The sequence below is a fragment of the Schistocerca piceifrons genome, chromosome 6 (assembly GCF_021461385.2).
Source record: "Schistocerca piceifrons isolate TAMUIC-IGC-003096 chromosome 6, iqSchPice1.1, whole genome shotgun sequence".
NCBI lineage: Eukaryota > Metazoa > Arthropoda > Insecta > Orthoptera > Acrididae > Schistocerca > Schistocerca piceifrons.
The window spans coordinates 8,784,731-8,808,532 of record NC_060143.1 but is presented as its reverse complement, the minus strand read 5'-3'; the positions used below and the strand labels follow the sequence as shown (position 1 = coordinate 8,808,532).

At 43.1% G+C, this 23,802-nt stretch overlaps 1 protein-coding gene across 8 annotated transcripts in view; it reads right to left on the bottom strand.

Annotated features, from left to right (window-relative positions):
- LOC124802855 (ATPase family protein 2 homolog) overlaps nucleotides 1-352 on the bottom strand; it is a 72,982-nt gene extending 72,630 nt beyond the window's left edge. For 3 of the 8 annotated variants that reach the window (XM_047263882.1, XM_047263879.1, XM_047263884.1), the window contains exon 1: nucleotides 144-351. The gene's annotated coding sequence lies outside the window, so the exon portion shown is untranslated. Of the gene's footprint in view, nucleotides 1-80 lie in introns of all 8 variants that reach the window. The other 5 variants (XM_047263878.1, XM_047263881.1, XM_047263883.1 and 2 more) reach the window with 4 other exon arrangements.
- Nucleotides 353-23,802: the final 23,450 nt, after the last annotated feature.

Here is a 23,802-nt window from a genome sequence, read left to right as displayed (position 1 = left end):
AGTAAAAATAGGTTCCTTGGGGGAGGACAACGATGAATATTCTTCACGAATTTGGAACATAGTAAATAATCAATGGGCACCTGAAGCAGTAGGCAACTCACGGATTCGTTCCAGTTACGATAACACAACGCAAAGGCGCTTACAGTTTATTCACAGTTTGTTTGTATGGGATTTATAAAAGTTCTATCATCAGTCATCGTTGAACTGAAAGACTTATGGCTTAAAACTCCAAAACCAATCAGACGCACTTGACATCCCCCTCGCACGTGTTTTTGTTTACAATTTACATCTTTCGAGGATTTCACGTAAACACAATCGACCAAAGTTTGTACACACGTGCAGACCAAGGATTTTAGAAAAATAGCGCAGACGCGGATCTTCACGCAATAGAGGTGATGCCACTCCACTGGCGCCCCCGATTGGATGTGGAAACACCCAGATTTTGGTAGAATCGTTCGACTTTTTGCCAAACGCTAAAATTTTAAATAGTTTTAGCTTTGTGTCATCACTGCCCTTCTGGCAAATTCGTACTGGTCGTCATGCCACGTGGAAATATTCCACAATGCGTTTCAAATGGTGGCATTCACATAGGCTGCCGTCACGTCACTTAACTTCAAGGTTTCTCTGGTACAACGTTTTGACGGTGTGTTTGTCTGCTAACATCGGAAATTAACTTATTTTCGCCGCGCTCACTCATGTTATAATAGTTTATTTTGTTCTTTTGTGTCCTCTTGATCTAATATTTTTTTGTCCTCGGCGTTGTGGCAAACTGCAAATGTTCCATGGCGACTGGGTATATTTTTCATTGAGCGTTCTTCGAAAAGCGAAGTCAGATACATCTAAGAACAAAAACTGTTTAGGTTTTACAATAGCAGAACAGAGCTGACACCTACATTTTATATAAATAAGAATAGAAGCTGATGAAGTAATTTTTAAAAATAATATTTTAAGAGAAAAATTCCCTCTAATGAAGGAGAAAAGTACAGTTGTTATGATGTTATTGGTTACTTAATAAAGAAACGTAATGGATAAGATAAACAGGCGCTATTTGTTCCCTTATAAATATTGTTTAAACTGTTTCTATTTATGTATTAAGCTAGAAAAAAATGATGTTTTGTTGTTTCACTCCTCAGCACTTTAACACGCAAAGCTGATGGAGATCAGACGTTATAAAGTTTGCTTTGGCCATTAACCCATGTGTCCCCACTCTTGTGTACATGCAACACAAAGTTTTCAGCAATTTATTGTTTTTACGAGGTGTTAAATTAAATGTGAAATATGCAAAACATAGACAGAGAACTTGCGAATGCTTTTTGGCACATGCATAGTGCCTTGTGTATAATAAGTTCACTGTGACAGCATTTGGTGGAATTAAACTTCGCATTGTATTTACACAATATTGCAAAGAAATGCATTAATAAACTTTATTGCTGTTAAGGCCCACCCAAAAGTAACGATCTATCTGCTCAAATGTCTGTACGCATCACATCCGCACATACAGATTGTTGTGAATGAACAGGAGATCTGCACAGATATGAGATGTGAAAATCTGGTCGTTGGAGTTGGGGGTTTGAGCGAAATTTTTCAGATCAGTGGGTTCAAATCACATCTGGATAGACAAGCTGGACAGGAGATAGCCGCAAATCTGACGCGCCAAACGTGTTTGAGTTAGCTGTTTGTTCATGCTTGTGATTCTCGTATGTGTGTGCATATTGAAAAGTGAATTTTAAAGTGGCAGATACACATCAGTGCCTTCCTTGCCGCATTTATCGAAATGTGTGGGAGTCATAGGTGCTAATGGAAAATTTAGAGTAGGGAATACAGTAATAGAGATATGAAGGCAGTTGTTTGTACTTTTTTCATAGAAAAATTACGGGCATTTGTCCCTACAGCAAACAGAGAAGCGGAAATAAAAATATAAATTTTATTCAGACTAGTTACTGCAAAGGTTTAAGCAAAGAAACAAAATTTATTTGATCTGTGCTGGCAGATACTTTAACTCAGAATTGTCCTATGCCATAATCATATGTGACAAGGTGGCAAAAAAAGTAGGACTGGCCATATATATAAGACTATACTGCATTTCAAATATGTCTAAAACTGTAAAAATATTTACTTTAGGTAACCTGTTAGAACTGAGGTGCCAGTACAGTATTTACTTGTCTTCACGAACTTATTCTTCAGGAGAGTGTAAATACCTTTGCATGTGTTATGTATGATTTCTTTCTTGTTTCGAAACTGCAGTAGAAAATTCTAGATTCTTTTAGTTCCTTCCTGGTGCCAGGAATTTTAATGTCACCATCAGCTGCTCATGTAGAGAAATTTCTGTGTGTATACAAGTGTTTTTCCTCGTTATAGTAGAGTTATGAGTGTCAAAAGATATTTATACATTTCCAAATCCATCTGCAAATAGCTACACCAGTCAAGAGGTTCACCATGCACCCCGTGAAATAAATTTCTGTGTGAAAACTGTCATTTCTTAAGCAGACACTGTATGGGCCATTTTGGTTAGCCTCTCTGTTTCTTTCATATTTATAATTTTTTTCAATAGGAGTTGCAAACACAGAACATAATAGAATTCCCTCCATTTCTGAATAAATGAAATAAACTTTGAGGTACAAGAGTGTGGTTGCCTGCCACTGAAATTTATTTTCTACACCGACAGATGGTGGGTGAACAGTATAATGGAGCTTATTTCATGTGAGCACACTGTATTTGCAGCGATACATTTCATGCACAAACTTTTACATGGATATCTATGCAGATTGTTGCATTTGGATGGGCTTTCAGTTTCTCAGTTCTGATGCCATACTCCAACTTTTCGTAACATCACTTTCACTGTTCGGTACTGGAATAAGTGAACTGGCATGGCAGTTGCATATGTGGCGTGGTGTGTGCGACAGCCATGTGATTTGGTCTTTACCCAACTGTCAATTACTTGCAGTTTTAATTGGTTGTAACGTAGTCTACTCTACATAAACTTGTGCCTTCAATATGACAACATCACGCAGCTGTGAAATAGATCCCAGGACCTGCAGAATGGATGTCACATCGCACATTACAAACAAAGCTGTTTTACTCTCTAATACATCGTTCTACACATTTAATGCTTGTATATCAACGAATCACTGATACATTCCCATATAGATAGCAACAAATGCAGTTTTTACAAGTGTCAAAAATTACTAAATGTGAAAACAGAACATTCTCCAGATGTCAAGTACATGGCAGAATATGCATGTAGAAAAGTGCAATGTTATGATAAACACATGTGCTCATGAAAGAAACAGTAATAGTATTCCCATTTAAATAGCCCAATATGGAATTTAAACAAATGACTGGTTTGTAATGTTATTACACAGTCACTTAATTCATAGGTATTTCATAATCAGTTTCATCAATATAAATGGTAAGATGTAAAAAGATATCTGGTTAAACAAACAACGAATTTCTAATGAGCTATTTTGGTAGATTCATTGCATGACTGTACACCCAGAAGCAATTACCCAAAGCGAATTCTTAGAGATTAGAAAAGATGGCAAAAAATGCCCCATGTGAACACAACTTCTCTCTAAGTAACGTTTTTAAAAGTTTTGCGGCAGGATAAGGATTTTCATATCATTGTCTGATTGTGTCAATATTATACTTCACTATACTTTCTTGCTCATTAAAACTAACAGATTAAAAAATAGAATCAGGTAGCTATACATATAACAAAACTGTAACATCCCGATTTTTGTACATAGGAGATATTTAAGGAAATTTAATATAAGGAGTCTTTATAACAGCAATAGAAGCCAAAACAATTATTTTTTGAATTTTTGTTCGTTTATCTGTCTGTCTGGCCATATGTTCGTATGCACACCATGCATAAACTACTCCACAAAATAAGATACAGTTGTCACAGTTGTTAGAGGTCTAACTTAAAAATGTGGTGCATGTTCCACCTTGGTAAGCCGCCTAGAAGCCGAGTTTTCTATACATACGTAGTGGTTTTGGGTCAGTATGGGAAAACTAGAATCAATAGGAGATACAGGGAAACTGTCTTATATGCTTCTTTATGAAAATATTTTGCGACAATCAAATTTTTGGTCAAACGCGAGCTGTACGAGAAAAATGAGTAAAACTGCCATTTTTAAAATCTGGATCAACTCAGTTATGTGCAACGATCATTTCATTATATTGAAAGAAAACAAATCAGGACAGCAGTAGTTTTACAAAATTAAAGTACCCAAACCAAGACAGAAATGATAGAATCCATAAAAAGTAGTATTTTGGAACATTTTATTATCATAATTATTATGTTAACAGTTTAATCCCGTTATCCATATGCATTCTGCAATTCATTCTCGAATTGCTATAATTGTTATCGTGATAAGTTTGTTGAGTTGACGCTACTATTATCGTTGATAAAATGTCGAGTTGACACAGAAAATCTATTATGGTTGATAAGTTTATTGACACTAAAAATCACTTTTGTGCATTTCTTCAGAAGTTTTCATGGTGTCCTATCAATATAAGTGAAGCGATGCAAGTCTTGCGATTTCGAATTAGTGTCTTCTTTCAGCTTCTTTCAGTCTTCAGTTTATTCTTCAACTGCTGTAACTATTATGGTTCAAAAAATGGCTCTGAGCACTATGGGACTCAACTGCTGAGGTCATTAGTCCCCTAGAACTTAGAACTAGTTAAACCTAACTAACCTAAGGACATCACAAACATCCATGCCCGAGGCAGGATTCGAACCTGCGACCGTAGCGGTCTTGCGGTTCCAGACTGCAGCGCCTTTAACCGCACGGCCACTTCGGCCGGCAACTATTATGGTTGATAAGTTTGCTGAACAGCAATAATGGTTTCCCAAAAATGGCCTAACCTTTGTTCTGCTTCTGCTCAAGCCAAACGAGCGCGACTGAGAAGATTAAGAGAAAGTGAACCGGAGTATGAAGAGCGGTGAGCATCGCAGCGTTCTAGAAATGCATTGTATCGATCTCAAGAGACTTGTTGTGTACGCGAATCACGCTTGAATGCTAACAGACGCCGAAAGACTGCTTCGCAATCTGTACAGATTTATGTGGAACGTGAACGTGTCTTGAGTGCAGGCCGATCTCGCTGTACTGCGGCACGAAGTGCGGTAGCTCAGAGCGAACGTGAGATCCGTTATCCTCTGATCGTAGGCACCACAAGATTTCCCGATCCATGGAGACGAATTCCGAACAGGAACTGCATTTGGTCGATCACTGCAGCTGCCACGAAATCTCACGTTCTATTGAAAAGCACTGGGAAAGAGAAGCATCATCTGCTGATGTGGCCGTCATATTTCTCGGCTTCTGGAGACAGAAGAGCAGCAAGAGCTTCGTTTGTCTGCTGAGCATAATCACAGAGAAAATTCACGGTTTTTGGAGGCAGATGAGTAGCATGATTTGTCTGATGCTCAGATCCGCTACCATGATTGACAGCAAGCGACTGTCCATCACTTGGAACAAGAAAGGAGATTGCGCCATGTCATCCTTAGGCTGTCAGTCAGTGAGATGACGAGTCGATGGTATACGATCCTGAGGAGGTGCCTTGGCTACAAAGAGAAAAAACCTGGTTTTGACTACGATTCAGCAATAAAATATGGCGCTTATTCTCAATTTGGCTCAATGAACGAAATATGCACGCCTTTCCGAGCTTTGAAGTGGCACGGAGTACCCAAGGGAATGCGTTGTTCATCTGGCAAAGTTCGCCTTCAAAGAATACAAGGCTCATCAGAACCATTGAAAGAGTAATTAAATGGAGAACATCTGCTATCGAATACTTTTTGGAGAACTTAAGGGCCTACAACAACGCTTTCCAAATGGCTTCCTTTGGAGTTAAGTGGATCATAGAAGGGGCGTTTGTGCCTAGCTTTAAGGGTACAGGGCCAAGTGTACTATTTGATTGGCTCTTTGTTGCTGACAGATGTTCCAAGGTTTCTACAAATTTATTTGGTAGCTAATTATCAAGACCAGGCAAATGTTAGGCAACAACATACATCTAATTTAAACTCAGCTTTGTAAATAAGCCTGTAAAAGATGCTGTACAGTGTGAACCCACATGCCCACAGCTTTAAAGTGGCACTTCAGTCAATTCCAAATGACGAGCGCAACAATTACAAGTTTGTAATTACAGCTGAAAGAAGACCAAGAGTATCTCACCTGGGTCGCTATAATCCACCAACAACAACGAAGTCGCTCTCCTGTTGATCGACCAGGAATGTGACAGGAAATACATTGTGTTATGTACTCGTGATGATCCTCTTCAGAGAATCAACGAAACGCATAGCACTTATGATTTGCTCCAGTATACTTTAACGTTTTGTCGAGCTGAAAACTGCTAACTTTGCTAGGTATAATATTGATCCTCCCACGGGTGCTCCAAATTTTAACAACAACAAAAAAACTTCCGCAAGGCAGTTACACAGTATTTTTACCAGATATGTGAGAATATATCAAAAAAGAAGGTTGTATGCATGGAAGAAGCCTGGAGATACTGAAAGGTTTCAGATAGATTATATAATGGTAAGACAGAGATTTAGGAACCAGGTTTTAAATTGTAAGACATTTCCAGGGGCAGATGTGGACTCTGACCACAATCTATTGGTTGTGAACTGTAGATTAAAACTGGACAGCAGAAAGGTGGGAATTTAAGGAGATGGGACCCAGATAAACCGAGTAAACCAGAGGTTGTACAGAGTTTCAAGGAGAGCATAAGGGAACAATTGACAGGAATGGGGGAAAGAAATACAGTGGAAGAAGAATGGGTAGCTCTGAGGGATAAAGTTGTGAAGGTGGCAGAGGATCAAGTAGGTAAAAAGACAAGGGCTAGTAGAAATCCTTGGGTAACAGAAGAAATATTGAATTTAATTGATGAAAGGAGAAAATATAAAAACGCAGTAAATGAAGCAGGCAAATGGGAATACAAACGTCTCAAAAATGAGATTCACAGGAAGTGCAAAATGGCTAAGCAAGGATGACTAGAGTACAAATGTAAAGATGTAGAGGCTTATCTCACTAGGGGTAAGATAGATACTGCCTACAGGAAAATTAAAGAGACCTTTGGAGAAAAGAGAGCCACTTGTACGAATATCAAGAGCTCAGATGAAAACCAAGTTCTAAGCAAAGAAGGGAAAGCAGAAAGGTGGAAGGAGTATATAGAGGCTCTATACAAGGGCGATGTACTTGAGGACAATATTATGGAAATGGAAGAGGAAGTAGATAAAGACGAAATGGGAGATAAGATATTGCGTGAAGAGTTTGACAGAGCACTGAAAGACCTGAGTCGAAACAAGGCCCCGGGAGTAGACAACATTCAATTGGAACTACTAACGGCATTGGGAGAGCCAGTCCTGACAAAACTCTACCATCTGGTGAGCAAGATGTATGAGACAGGTGAAATACCCTCAGACTTCAAGAAGAATATAATAATTCCAATCCCAAAGAAAGCAGGTGTTGACAGATGTGAAAATTACCGAACTATCAGTTTAATAAGTCACTGCTGCAAAATACTAATGCGAATTCTTTACAGACGAATGGAAAAACTGGTAGAAGCCGACCTCGGGGAAGATCAGTTTGGATTCCGCAGAAATGTTGGAACACGTGAGGCAATACTGACCTTACGACTTATCTTGGAATATAGATTAAGGAAAGGCAAACCTACGTTTCTAGCATTTGTAGACTTAGAGAAAGCTTTTGACAATGTTGACTGGAATACTCTCTTTCAAATTCTAAGGATGGCAGTGGTAAAATACAGGGAGCGAAAGGCTATTTACAATTTGTGCAGAAACCAGATGGCAGTATTAAGAGTCGAGGGGCATGAAAGGGAAGCAGTGGTTGGGAAGGGAGTAGACAGGGTTGTAGCCTGTCCCCGATGTTATTCAATCTGTATATTGAGCAAGCAGTAAAGGAAACAAAAGAAAAATTCGGAGTAGGTATTAAAATCCAATAAGAAGAAATAAAAACTTTGAGGTTCGCCGATGACATTATAATTCTATCAGAGACAGCAAAGGACTTGGAAGAGCAGTTGAACGGAATGGACAGTGTCTTGAAAGGAGGATGTAAGATGAACATCAACAAAAGCAAAACGAGGACAATGGAAAGTAGTCGAATTAAGTTGGGTGATGCTAAGGGAATTAGATTAGGAAATGAGACACTTCAAGTAGTAAAGGAGTTTTGCTATTTGAGGAACAAAATAACTGATGATGGTCGAAGTAGAGAGGATATAAAATGTAGACTGGCAATGGCAAGGAAAGCGTTTCTAAAAAAGAGAAATTTGTTAACATCGAATATAGATTTAAGTGTCAGGAAGTCGTTCCTGAAAGTATTTGTATGGAGTGTAGCCATGTATGGAAGTGAAACATGGACGATAAATAGTTTGGACAAGAAGAGAATAGAAGCTTTTGAAATGTGGTGCTACAGAAGAACACTGAAGATTAGATGGGTAGATCACGTAACTAATGAGGAGGTATTGAATAGAATTGGGGAGAAGAGGAGTTTGTGGCACAACCTGACAAGAAGAAGGGACTGGTTAGTAGGACATGTTCTGAGGCATCAAGGGATCACAAATTTAGCATTGGAGGGCAGCGTGGAGGGTAAAAATCGTAGAGGGAGACCAAGAGATGAATACACTAAGCGGATTCAGAAGGATGTAGGTTGCTGTAAGTACTGGGAGATGAAGAAGCTTACACAGGATAGAGTAGCATGGAGAGCTGCATCAAACCAGTCTCAGGACTGAAGACAACAACAACATGTGAGAACAAACATATCGACTTACACCGATTTAGAAGCCTTTTTAACCAATTTTTAGTAGAGGTATATGCAAAAACTGAACCTGAACGGTTAGTATTCATCACGGTTAGTACTCATCACAGACAATTTCATGTGAAAAATTCCATCGACCTTAGAGAAGCATTACAGCAAGATTCTGAAGCTGAAAATTTGGGTGGGATGGTGATTCTCCCTTCCATATTTACTGGTGGTCCCAGGTATATGGTAGAGCGTACTCAGAATGCACTTTGTTATGCTAGAAAATATTGCGGCGCAGATTTGTTTATTATTATGGGCATCAGCCCAAAGTGGCCGAAAACAGAGAACAACTTGCTTGCCGGCCAGCCGTCCCACGATAGGCACGACTTGATTCCTCGAATACTTCAATTAAAACAGAAACGCTGATACACCTTCTTAGAAAAGAAAAGATATTTGGAGCAGTCTGGTGCTATATGTATTCCACAGAGTGGCAAAAGCGTGGTTTGTCTCATTCACACAACCTTTTGTGGCTCGAAGATAAGATTGGGCCCAACGACATTGATCGAGTCATCAGCACCGAAATACCCAATCCCAACACAGACCCCATTCTGCATAAGATTGTCAGTACCAACATGATGCACGGTCCATGTGGCTCATTAAATAACAGTCCACCTTGCCTGAAGAAGGCCGTTGCATGAAGAGGTTTCCGAAGAACGTCGTTAACGAAACTTTTTCTCGTGAAAATGTTACTGGTAAAAAAGAGTATCCCTCGTATCGCCGCCGGGAGCCTCAAGACGGCGGTTTCACAGCTGAAGTTAATATGTGCTGTGAGTGTGTTGCGGTAGACAATAGGTGGGTAGTACAGCATTCACCAGTACTTTTATGTGCGTTTGAAGCTCACCTGAAAGTCGAATACTGCGCTAGAGTAGAGTCGATCAAATTCATTTGCAAATACTGAGTACAGGAAGTGACCGTGCAACGTTTGGTTTTGACACTGCTGATTGTGACGAGGTGACCAAAACTCCGTCAGGTTGCTATATTAGTACCTCGGAAGTAGTGTGGCGGATACTGGGTTTTCCAATTCGCGAACGGCACCGTACCGTTATATACTTAGTTGTTCTTTTAGAAAACGGCCAGCGAGTCGGTTTCAATCCTGAAAATGTGCAGGAATGTTTAGATAATCCTCGCCGTACCACACTCTTAGCTTATTCCAGTGACTGTCGGGAAGATAGTTTGGCTTAAATTCTTAAGTACAACGATGCGCCATCCAACTACATTTATGAAAAGGACCGTTTACAGCAGAAGCCGACGCGAGCAACCAGTGGAAAGTTTTCCAGGCGTTTATCAGGACCCCGTATTAGGTGGAGTCCACACTGTCCATCCAAGTAACAGTGAATGCTATCACTTGCGCCTTTTACCGCACACAGTCCATGAAGCCACATATGGCATTGAACGTTCAACGTTTTATGCAGCTTTCAGTGAGCTGCGTCTGCCAGATGATGAGCGAAATTGGGACGAAGAGCTCGAAGACCCCATAATCAGTGGAAGTCTCAGTCGATGGCGCCATTTGTTTGCAGTTATGATCGTGTTCTGCAGACTTTCCCATCCTGTGAAGTTGTGGGAGAAATATCAGCAACCTCTATTAGAAGATTTTCTTTTTGCAGGTAGGTGCATTTATGAAAATAGTGCAGCAGAATCTGATGTGAGAGTTGTCGATTGTTGCCTTTGCTCGCTTCAAGATGTTATTTCCATTGGTGGTAATCCTATGAGCCATTACGGTCTCCTAGAACCGCAGGGAATCGCTGACTGTCCGCCAGTTAGTCACGAGTATGCTGCGGAACAAATTATAGTTCTACCGCAGTGTCTGAGATCGTAAATAGTAATATTGGGACCCTTTCCGATGATCAAAAGTCAGTGTATGACAAAGTATTACGGAGTATTAATCAACAGCAGGATGAAACCTTTTGTCCTTGACGTCCCTGATGTATAGCCAAAACCTTTTTGACTCAATAACTACTGGTTGAAACCAGGAGGCAAGGGAAGGTAACATTAGCTGTTGCGTCTTCTGGGATTTGCTACTACCTTACTCCCTCGAGAGAAAGCTGTGCACACCATATTCAAGATACCTTCGGACCTAGACATAAATGAAATCCCAGTATATGCAGTATCCCGAAGCAGCGACAAGGCGAAGATCCTTGCAGAGTGTAGCCTAATCGTTCCAGACGAATGCACCATGGCACACAAAAAGCCATGCAAGCAGCCAATCGCACTCTGCAAGACATCCGGCGAAACGATCGTCATGGGGGCGTCACTGTTTTATTTTGTGGTGATTTCCGAGAGACTCTACCCGTTATAACTCGAGGAACTAGAACAGATGATGTGAGCGCATGTCTCAAACGCTCCATGCTCTGGCCTCGGGTATAGAAGCTGAGTCTGATGTAGAACATGTGGATTCAGTTGGGTGGCAATCTGTGTGCGCAAGAAATCTCGAACGTTTTATTAAAAATCGGCGAGGGCCCGAAACGAATGGGTCAGTGCCTCTGCCAGAGAGCCTTTGTCTAATTGTTCCTTCGGTGGAGAAACTATTTCATTTCGTTTATGAACATGTATCATAATAAACACGTCGCGAACATTCTCGGCTTTGTGAACAAGCAGTACTGATGCCCGACAATGATGAAGTGGCTGCTACAAACTATAGCAGTTGCGATAAGCGGGAAATCCAGGTTAAAGTCCCGGTCCGGCCCAAGTTTTCATTGTCGTCATACCATTATACGGCTGATGGTTGTTCATATTCGCAACTGCAACTACATGTCATGTATTTCATAATGGCTGTAGTCGCCGTAATGCCTGTTCCTTCAGACATGCATGTATGTCCTAAGTAACATTGCAACGTAATTCGGAATAACACAGGCACTGCACTATCGTACGTGAATCCACAAAACACTCAAAAATATATTAGTAAGATCCCATATCTTATAGCGGTCAAACGATTTGATTTTCTGTTGCTAAAATACTTGTGTCTGAATGGGTTCCAGATCGTTCGCAAACAGTGTATTCGCCACAAACAGTGCATTCGCCTTTTTTTTTTTTTTTTCTTTGGCTCTGGAATATCTGGTTGGCCAGGTTCTTCCTCAGGACCCTCGTTGTCACTAAACTGAGGTTGCGGTCCTGGTCCGCGTTCTGTTCTATTTCAGGACAAAGAATGTCTTTTTGTTCCTTTTTTTGAATAGGTTCTGATGTTTTTAAAAAGATAATCTTTCCGTTTTCTTGTCATCCCTGCTGGAATCATGGCTCCATGAAACCCAAAGGGTCCATTTTCGTCGGGAAGATCTGGTTCACAAATTCATTTCCATTAATGTCCATTTTACAATGTAACTACCTTTGCAGCTGATGATGAACTCAAAGTGGGTGTATTTAGTTATGTGAGATACTTTGTCAGTATTACTGTTTTTCAAGACATTTAGCCAGTCGTATATATTCACAGCAACTTCACCTTTTACATTATTTTCTAACAGCAGCACTAGAGTTAAGATGTTTTGTAGGTGAATGTTTTTGTTCCTACAGTAATGTCAGCTGTGGGCGAGCGTTTTAGGGCTGCCAGCTGCAAAGTGCTAACATATTTAGGCATTTATAACTCATTTAAAAAGGGACCACTAGTCTTGTTTGCCATTGTTATATTAAAAAAAGTTCTTCTTTTATACAAAGCTACTCACAGCTCCTTAAAACATCTATAAAACTGAGGAGATACTATTTTTTGAAGCATTGCCTACACAGCTGTGAGATTTAGGAAAAGGTGCTGTTGTCGGGCCAATTTTATTTCCCCATATCAACAAGAGGATGGTATTTCAAGACATTGTCACTGATTGCTTTTAATGATATTATTGACTCCTGTTGGATTCAAGCAACTTTAAAATCAGTACGAGTGTGCGCACAATGAAGTAAATTACTACAATATACAAAAAAAAAAAATGAAAACTGAAGTTTTAGACGTTGTCGAGCGTTTTTGCTTGTACTGAAAATTTTACTTGTCCGACAAAAGGTCCCTTTTCGCATTCCGTCTCACAATTTATGTAATTACTTGGACGTAGGTTTCATTGTTTTATTTTCGGCTGAAATGTGTAAGGACGCAATAAATTAATAACTGTCAATCTTTACACTAGTTGGAAATTTTTAGACTTTCTTTCAGTGATAACTCGTAGAAAAATTACGAATCGTTTATTACAATATGGACCCACTTGTTTCTTTCTGTAATCCTAACTACATTTCTCAAACCTTTGTGTAGTTTTCAACTACAATTTCTGGAAGTCACTCTTTTTTCTCTCATAAAGTTCATCTTCTCGCTTCAGTCATGTTTCATTTGGATCTTTTCCAGACTCAGATTTAAAAGGCTTTGGAAAAAGTTCTTGGAATTGTACTTTCACCTAATTTCGTTTGATCTCATGGATACTTGTGCTCATTTCTTCGCAAACTTTTTAATGTATCACTTGTTGTGCCCTCTTCTTCCAAATACTCGTACTTCTCATAGACAACGAGTGTCTTGGAAATTATCCAGCCTTTCCACAGAACTGCCCTGTGTAGTGTCTCTATCTATCGAGAACCAGAGTACCATGGTATAGTTCTTATCGCCACTGTAACGAAACCATTTATCAGACATTGCATGTCTCACAACAAGCGAAGTCAAAATATTTACCATTTATATTTTCCTTAACATAGTGCCATACACTAGTTGCAGCACTGACGCTTCTCATGACTCATGCTTGTGTGAAGTCGGCTGTGGTTGTAGCCTGGCAGTTTGGTTTTGGAACACTATGAATCTGATTTACAACTTGAAATAAAGATTTATTGAAAATACTTGAGAATTAGCTTCAAGCAGTCAGATTTGTACAAATATTTGCAGAATAAAACATAATTTAAGAAACACCAGTCTTTCTCTTCACTTTAGTTAGTTAGTTAGTTAGTTTCATGTTCAACAGATCATTTGCATGAAAAATCGTAGTGATGTGAAATGCATCATTTTACATTCATATCAGAAATTAATTTTTAAATACTGCTACATGCTGAACATTTATAAGAACTTTTTTTAACATACAGATCTAAGTTAGTAATTCCTAATTTCTATTTACAACCTTTCACACATTACAATAATAGAAATTCTTCTAAACAATAGAAGGAGTTGTCCAGGAGAAACTTTTTCTGTTTGTTTTCAAATTTTACTTGCTGCCCGTCAGACATCTTATATCTCTGGTTAAATGATTAAGAATTTTAGTTGCAGTTTTGTGCACCCCTTTTTGTACTAAAGACAGCCTTTATGTGGAGTACTGAAAATCATTTTTTCCTCTGGTGTTGCAATTATACAAATCATTATCCCTTTTGTCCGCCCCAATAGCTGAGTGGTCAGTGTGACGGATTGCCGTCCTATGGGCCCGGGTTCGATTCCCGGGGATTTTCTCCGCTCAGGGACTGGGTGTTGTGTTATCTTCATCATCATTTCATCCCCATCCGGCGCGCAGGTCGCCCAATGTGGCATCGAATGTAATAAGACCTGCACCAAGGCGGCCGGACCTGCCCCGCAAGGGGCCTCCCGGCCAATGACGCCAAACGCTCATTTCATTGTCCCTTTTGAACTACAGTGGATTATTTACAACAGGTTTAATGGAGAAACAAATATACTGTCAAGCAGTATTCAAAATGCCCAACTCCTTAAACAGATGTTTTCAAATGATCGTGGTGAGAGCGACATATTATTCTTACAGCACATTTTAGAGCAACGAGTACTTTCTGTTCTAAAGATGGTGACAATCCTGTGATTTTTTTGCAATTCAGCTCTTCCATGGAGGCTCTACTCCAGTCACTCCAGCAACAACAGATGAATAAGGTCATGTTGAAGGCTTATTGGCTACATTGACCCAAGCTAAAGCACTGGTTGTTCACCTGCCGCCTTCCCTCCCCCCTCCAACCCCCAGCCCAGATGAGTCTGCGGAAGACTGGGACACTTGCGTTAATGGGCTTCGCCAACATTTCGTGGCTGACAAGGCCGGTCTGTAAGGCTCTTCTTGTTGTGGATACATCCTCATGTGTATCACTTACTGTGCGAGTTAACTCCCTTGTAAGAATAGTGCCACTTTGTATTGACAATATGTGTCATTCACTGCCCTCATATCATGGTAAGCACACGCGTGTGGTCGCTGTCCTTGTTTGATTCCACCAATGTCGCAAGCAGCAGCAGCAATCGTATCACACTTGGACGGCCTAGCTTCACAACCTCAGCCGCAACTGCCGGTTCATCTCAGGAGTTATACGCAGACATCATGGTCTGGGATGCAACCATTCAATTGACCGCAAATAAGGAGGTACGTCAAAGTCCCATTCAATTTGAGGACCGTATGTTGGAAGAATATTGCACAGTAGTTTGAGATCTCCCGCGTCGCAGGCCGCCAATTAGAGGCTTGGAGTGATGTCATCATTAATGATAACACGCAGTCCCAGTGCTCGGAACCTAGAGCATGATCCACGTATTGCTTCCTGCAGAGTGCATCCTTCATTAGGCCAAACAGATGGACGTCGGAAGGTGCGAAACCCGGGCTGTAACGTGGATGAGGAAGGACAATCCAACGAAATGTGTGAGTTCCTCTAGGGTGCGCAGACATGTGTGAGGCCTGGCGGTGGCGTGCAGAAGGAAAAGTTCGTTTGCATTTTTATGGCGACGAACACGCTGAAGCCGTTTCTCCAACTTCCTGACGGTAGCACAGTATTCTTCAGAGTTGATCATTGCACCGTGAGGGACGACATCAAACAGAATAACGTCTTCAGAGTCCCAGAAGACCGTCGCCGTTACTTTACGAGCTAAGGATGCTGCTTTGAACTTTTTCTTTGGAGAGGTGCGGAGGTGCCAGTCCATGAATTGCCATTTTGTTTCCGGTTCAGCGTGGTGAACCCATGATTCATCGCTATAACGATGTTCGACAAAAAGTTGTCACGATCAGCCTCGTAACGAGCAATCAATTCCGAACAGATGGGCGGTTATGGTCATCTGTGAGGCAGCGAGGAACCCAGCGGACTTACACCTTTGAGTACCTCAAACGGTATCCACACGGTCCGACACCGCACGATTCACAGCTGTTTGTGGCAGGCCGGGATGCGAGAGATCGGACGGGTTTGCGCGACCTTGTTGCGGTCATGACAGAGCCTCGCGCAACGACTCAACTTTATTTTGTTCACTGCCAGGTCTCCGTGAACATTCTGCAAGCGCCTATGAATATCTGCGATCCTCTGGTTTTCCGCCAAAAGGAATTCAGTGACAGCTCTCCGCTTTGAACGCACCTCCGTTACAGACGCCATTTTGAAGGGTACGTAAGTGCCGCTACTTGTCAGAACTACATGGAACTACAACGGCCAAAGTGGGAATACTCTACAGTGTCCCACAACAAATATTGCATTTCTTCAACAGAAACTGGGCAAGAAAAAAAAGTGTTGCAATATTGTGAGACCTGAGTTTCTCCTGGCATATACAACTTTCAACTTCCCTCATTAACAGGGGTGGAGGTTTCTGTTTAAACTCTGTTTGGAATCCGGCTCTCTATCTTGTCAAAAAACAGAGGGACAGAGTCAATGCTACGACACCTGCGAATTTATAGTCTCACTATCGATAGCTCTGGCTTTGGTCATCTTTGGTGGCACTGGTGTCCAGTGTGTGTGTTATCTTTCCTGCTTCAGTCCGAGAACCGAGGTTTTAAATGTGCACGTACCCCGACTGTCCGTTGCAGTTTGCCTTGAAAATGGCGGGGTGTTCTCCCGCCGAAATATCGGCGGTCGCTGAAAGTGCTACCTGGCTGAATTCCCGGAAGTTATTTGAATGTTGCAATATTTATTGAATGCTCCTTGTACATTACAGGAAAGAGATTTTTTCTTTTATTTTCTTTCTGTGTAAACCGACGTATGAATATTTACTGTATAGTGCAGTGCCTCTGTTTAAAATTCACATTATACAAAATCCCTTCAGACATGCATGCAAGCAAAAAACAGACATGATTTACGGCTGCTGACGAAATTTAATTTGTGAATTGCGAATCCAAAATGATTTCAGCTGTGCTGTTTATTGGTGACACGTGAAAATTTGTGCTGTACCGCGACTCGAACCCGAATTTCCCTCTTATCGCGAGCGGCCGCCTTATCCGTTTCAGCTACCCCTGCCGAGCGAAAACTGCATGATTCACCCTTGTCCACATCACTTAATGTTCGCACACACACACATACAATATGTGATTGCCGCAGCAGCGAGGGACATTTAAGGTGTCGAGCATGTAATACTTATTATTTTATTGTACAGTGTCTGTGTTTTCGAGTCTCATCATACAATGCTCCTTCGAAATCGCATGCATGTGGTTACGGCGACTGCTCGCGATAATCGAGAAATCTGTGTTGAATCCCAGTCCGGCACAGATTTTCATGTGTCACCAGTAAACAACACAGTCAATTTAGAGCTCATATTCCCAAGTGAAATTTCGTTATACACTCCTGGAAATGGAAAAAAGAACACATTGACACCGGTGTGTCAGACCCACCATACTTGCTCCGGACACTGCGAGAGGGCTGTACAAGCAATGATCACACGCACGGCACAGCGGACACACCAGGAACCGCGGTGTTGGCCGTCGAATGGCGCTAGCTGCGCAGCATTTGTGCACCGCCGCCGTCAGTGTCAGCCAGTTTGCCGTGGCATACGGAGCTCCATCGCAGTCTTTAACACTGGTAGCATGCCGCGATAGCGTGGACGTGAACCGTATGTGCAGTTGACGGACTTTGAGCGAGGGCGTATAGTGGGCATGCGGGAGGCCGGGTGGACGTACCGCCGAATTGCTCAACACGTGGGGCGTGAGGTCTCTACAGTACATCGATGTTGTCGCCAGTGGTCGGCGGAAGGTGCACGTGCCCGTCGACCTGGGACCGGACCGCAGCGACGCACGGATGCACGCCAAGACCGTAGGATCCTACGCAGTGCCGTAGGGGACCGCACCGCCACTTCCCAGCAAATTAGGGACACTGTTGCTCCTGGGGTATCGGCGAGGACCATTCGCAACCGTCTCCATGAAGCTGGGCTACGGTCCCGCACACCGTTAGGCCGTCTTCCGCTCACGCCCCAACATCGTGCAGCCCGCCTCCAGTGGTGTCGCGACAGGCGTGAATGGAGGGACGAATGGAGACGTGTCGTCTTCAGCGATGAGAGTCGCTTCTGCCTTGGTGCCAATGATGGTCGTATGCGTGTTTGGCGCCGTGCAGGTGAGCGCCACAATCAGGACTGCATACGACCGAGGCACACAGGGCCAACACCCGGCATCATGGTGTGGGGAGCGATCTCCTACACTGGCCGTACACCACTGGTGATCGTCGAGGGTACACTGAATAGTGCACGGTACATCCAAACCGTCATCGAACCCATCGTTCTACCATTCCTAGACCGGCAAGGAAACTTGCTGTTCCAACAGGACAATGCACGTCCGCATGTATCCCGTGCCACCCAACGTGCTCTAGAAGGTGTAAGTCAACTACCCTGGCCAGCAAGATCTCCGGATCTGTCCCCCATTGAGCATGTTTGGGACTGGATGAAGCGTCGTCTCACGCGGTCTGCACGTCCAGGACGAACGCTGGTCCAACTGAGGCGCCAGGTGGAAATGGCATGGCAAGCCGTTCCACAGGACTACATCCAGCATCTCTACGATCGTCTCCATGGGAGAATAGCAGCCTGCATTGCTGCGAAAGGTGGATATACACTGTACTAGTGCCGACATTGTGCGTGCTCTGTTGCCTGTGTCTATGTGCCTGTGGTTCTGTCAGTGTGATCATGTGATGTATCTGACCCCAGGAATGTGTCAATAAAGTTTCCCCTTCCTGGGACAATGAATTCACGGTGTTCTTATTCAATTTCCAGGAGTGTATTTAAGGAGCACCTGTAGATCGTCTGCAGGGCCTGTTCCTTCAGGTATGAATGCATTTCTGAATGAACATCATATAATTTGAATTGCAAACACAGACACTGTAAAGTAATATGATAAATACTACATGCCTCGAGGAGCCGAACGACGACCAGAGTGAACATCCCTCCCTGTTGCAGGAATCACATAATGCATGTGAAAAAACATTTGGAAATACGGAGAAGGGAAATATATGGAGGTTGGGGGCGATCCAAGAGGCGCTGATTGATAGCCAAATTGATTAAGGCGACCACTCGCGATAAGCGGGAAATCCGGTTTCAGGTCCCGGATCAGTACAGATTTTCATGTTTCACCAGTAGATAGGAAAGCGTAAGTCAATTTAGATCCAGATTTTGCGAATAAAAAAACTTTGTCACATTTCATATATGAACAGGACAAGAATAAATAATATGAGAATTGTCTACTACGGCAGGTTTTATCCTGATCTGTCTGAAACTAAACTCCGTCTGTCATCGGATGCGGGTACCGACGGGGATGGAGTAAGCACACAATTCCCCTGGCCGTCGTGAGTTTTCGTGACCTGTCTGATTAGCCTAAAAAATGCTAACTAAGAGAGGAATAAGTTTGTGTTGAATTCTCGAAGAGTAGTTTTGCTTTAGAACGCAATTCTGAGAAATAACAGCTGGAGGTATTCGGTCGTCAGTTTACTGTCAGAAAGTGAGGTTTTCAGTGGTATGTAATCTTTAGCTGGGCGTAGATAAGACCATATTTTCGGTCGTAAATTTGTCCGTGGGAGGTCCGAGCACAGCCTGCGGCAGACGCACTGGCTATGGAGTCTTGCAGCTCCATACAACAGGCTAGCGGCGCATCAAGCGGATGTGGTGGCGGCCGGAGCAGCTGGGAGGGCCGCGGTGGGGAAGACTTTGAAAGCTAAGCACTCAAATTATTTTCCAACTCGTGAGCACTCTTGCACCACCTCAGAACAGGGTGACCATAAGTGACAGAGACCCAGCAGATTCTACTTGACAAGGTGAAGTAGTGGTTATTAGTGATATGGACAGAATATAGCGGCGACTGACTAGTATGGAAGTTTTCAGTACTGATATTTACTCTATGTGGATGCACTGCGGACACGAAATGGTGGTGAAATCTCCTAGCATTGTTTTCATAGGGCGAGTAAAAGGTGAGCTAACTGTGCTCGGCCGGCCGGAGTGGCCGAGCGCAGGTTCGAATCCTGCCTCAGGCATGGATGTGTGTGATGTCCTTAGGTTAGTTAGGTTTAAGTAGTTCTAAGTTCTAGGGGACTGATGACCACCGCAGTTAAGTCCCATAGTGCTCAGAGCCATTTGAACCATACCTGTACTCGATCTGAATGAATCAGTTTTGTGTTAGCAGAAGAGCCAACACCGTGTTACGAATGCACGGGTTTTAGCTCACGCAGGCTAGCGTGATGAGGGAAGAACTATACCGACGTGAGATCTGGAACATGACAAGGAATTAGAATTCAGAAAGCGGACGTAGTTAGTTTGATACTTAACTTTAATCCATTAATGATGAACGTCGCTCTTGATGGTACATGAGTCACAATATTATCTGTTCAGAATACATTCTTGAAGAAATTATAGTAATTGAATATGGCGCCTTGCTAGGTCGTAGCAAATGACGTAGCTGAAGGCTATGCTAAACTGTCGTCTCTGCAAATTGAGAGCGTATGTAGACAGTGAACCATCGCTAGCAAAGTCGGCTGTACAACTGGGGCGAGTGCTAGGGAGTCTCTCTAGACTAGACCTGCCGTGTGGCGGCGCTCGGTCTGCAATCACTGATAGTGGCGACACGCGGGTCCGACGTATACTACCGGACCGCGGCCGATTTAAAGGCTACCACCTAGCAAGTGTGGTGTCTGGCGGTGACACCACAATCAGTACCTACGGGTATTGATGAGACTCACGCAATGACACATTCGGGAGAGAAGCAACTCTCTCCAGATGTCAACCCTGGCGGGCAAAATGTTTTAATGTCATCACTAATGGATATATTAAGTGACCTCAAGCCCAGACTGCAAAAGGACACTGCCAATTTGAATTACAGTTTGTGAAGGAGAAGCCAGTTTAAAAACAGAGTTTAAAACAGTGATTCGAATTGAAAAAAATTGAAATAAATGGTGCGCAAACTTATGTTTCAAACGAAATTTAAAAGATTAAGTCTGTAGTAGAGTATTATACAGACAACCGTTTGCCCAGTATAGAGCACAACTGGAGGAGCATGTTAATTCGAAGTTGAAAAGTATTATTTCAAAGGTAGACTCAGAAGTCAGTCGTGTGCATTAAAACTATCTAACGCGCCAGCGATTCTAAGCTACTGATCACAAAAAAGTTGGACACCTATGTAGTTGTCTATGGCACTTCTACGGAAGAAACAGAACTACAGAAAGCCATACATGAGGAGGCTGTATGTAGAGGATTCATTAATGTAAGTGATACTATCACGTATGGTCAGTGCACTAATTTTAGTAATCATATAAAAGAGATGAATCACAGGCTGGATGCTGAACGAAAAGAGAAGGAATCGTTTTAAAAACAACAGCTTGTGCATAGTCAGGTGGAAGACGAGAAACTCGGGAAGACTGACCAAGATGTCTTAAAGTTCTTTAAAAGTGTAGTGCAGTTCTTGGCTGTTACCTCGGTGGAAGTGGCCTTTATTCGATGTTGCAAATTCAGTTATTTCGATCCACAAGACAGTGTGCATCCAGAATTACCATACAGAAATTTATGGACAGGTTGCTGGTGTCTTGGCCAGCTTAGGAGCAAATATCGTTTGAAGCAGGCCTTTAGAAGGGGATGCAGTCTGCGGGACGGTGACCCCTGCAACTGACAGCTTCTACGCCTATGTCCACCAGTAGGGGGGATAGCTTTGATGTGGAAGCTCTCTGATTTATGTGGAAAATTGATTACTTTGTAGTACATACGCTGATTTCAGCGCAAGATTTAAAGTTGTCGGTACAACTTTCGTTGTAGCAAGCATAAGATGACACCTAGAGACAAACTTCTCACTTCTTTAGCTACAAATTTCCCTGATTTCGACACAATATTCGCTCCTTCCACGCAAAAATGATGTGAAACTGCGATAGTTTGAATTATCACACGCCGCCGATCTGTTGTTGTCACGAAAATATTTCACAAGTGAACCCAGGCTAACAACAACATCGTTAGAGTTTGCATATGTGTTTCGATGCGGTCTGGTGGGGAGTCGGCAGCGCGGTCCTGTAGTGGTGGTTGCACGCGAATCATACGCAACATTATGGGGAATGCTGGTGCTTTCTCACGTCATTCCCGAAAGACGGTTGCAGCTGGAGGCTCCTGCCTGCTTACTGCGTCCAGCAGATGGCGCACGGCACTGCTGTTGATGACAGTTCAGTTTTTCTGTCTTGAAATGTGGTGTGCAGGTAGGGTACTGACCATTACCCTCGTAGAAAATGCCATATATCCCCACCGTATGTGTTTGTTGCGTTTTTTGATGACTACGATTCGACTTGCAAATATGTTCAAAATGGTTCAAATGGCTCTGAGCACTATGGAACTTAGCTGCCGAGGTCATCAGTCCCCTAGAACTTAGAGCTACTTAAACCTAACCAACCTAAGGACATCACACACATCCATGCCCGAGGCAGGATTCGAACCTGCGACCGTAGCGGTCGCTCGGCTCCAGACTGTAGCGCCTAGGACCGCACGGCCACTCCGGCCGGCTGTAAATATGTATTAAGTGTCAATAAAATTCTTCTGGTTATGTACTGCATTGTCAATGTGCAAAACTCTCTGACGTTCCGGCCACTGTTGCAAATGATCTTCTTCAGGTTGTTTTTGCTAAGTGGCGAATGAGAAAAGTTTTGGTTATCATATACTGGCGGAAGAAACTGCTATCGTAATATTACTGGTTATTGAGGATGAGAGGAAGGGGTGTTAAGACGTCATGCAACTACTTTGTGGAGGAGTTGGGTTCGATTCCCGATACTGCCAGGGATTTTTCGTTGTATATACAAATGGAGTTGCAACAAGTAAGAGAAGGTGTGAGTAAATAACACCGTTCATTCACTAACAAGAGAAGAATAAGACAGAAATAAACACAACTTCAAGGAATAGGCTAGTACTGCCGCTGGGGTAGTGATCAGCAAAGTCCATGGATAAAATCTGGCTGCCTGATTCCGAATAGTAGAAATCTCAAGAATGTCTTCTTCCAAGCAGAGTTGAAGGCCAGATGAAAGCGATCTGAGTGATGCTGTGTCGAGGTGACAGCAGTAGCTTAGCCCAGGACGAGACTGAAGCTGTGTGCAGTTACGGAGACCTGGCGGCCTATCAACAACCCCGTCATCGGCGAGTCTGCGGTGGAGAGGCGCAGCATGGTTGGGACAGTGTCAGCATGTGGCTATTTCTTGAAGGTGCCCCAGCCAGTGTTGCTAAGATACCGCAGAAGCAGCTGTATGAGGGTCCAGGCCTGCTCTCTCTGGCTGAGTGGCACTGCACATGAACTGGAAACTGCTGGCCACAGGCTGTGTGACATGTGACCTGCAGCTGCATGGTGGCATGTGCCAATGTGTAGGCACTGAAGATGCCACATTCTTGCCCCTAGAATGCCTCACCATGGTGTTGTACTGTGAGGGTCCACGGCAGTGAGGAGGAGGTCCAAGCCAGTGGCACAGCAACGAGGTCGGTCAAGGAGCTGGGTCCAGACGTGGCTGACCTGCATTCCAGCATTCACTGTGCGGGCCCCTGGAAAAACCAGGGGCAGAGTATGTGCCTCCAGGCCGTCCGCATAAGCAATCCCTCTGATGGCACAGGTGAGTCTAGTTCTATGGGTGTCTCAGTAGACGACAGTGACAGGGATGGCAACCACAGCTGGGACGGCAGGAGGTGCGGCGTCCATGGTGGCGACCACAATGATGGTGGTGCTGCAGACTGCAATGACGGAGGCTGCAGCGCCGAGGGCTGCGGTGGATGGGCTATGGCGGCAGAGGGCGTGGCACCCATGGCCAAGGCGACCCAGGCTCCGACAGCTGTGGCTGTGGCAAAGGCACACACGATGCGGGAATCCTGCTGGCAGTGCCAGACAGCTGGTATGAA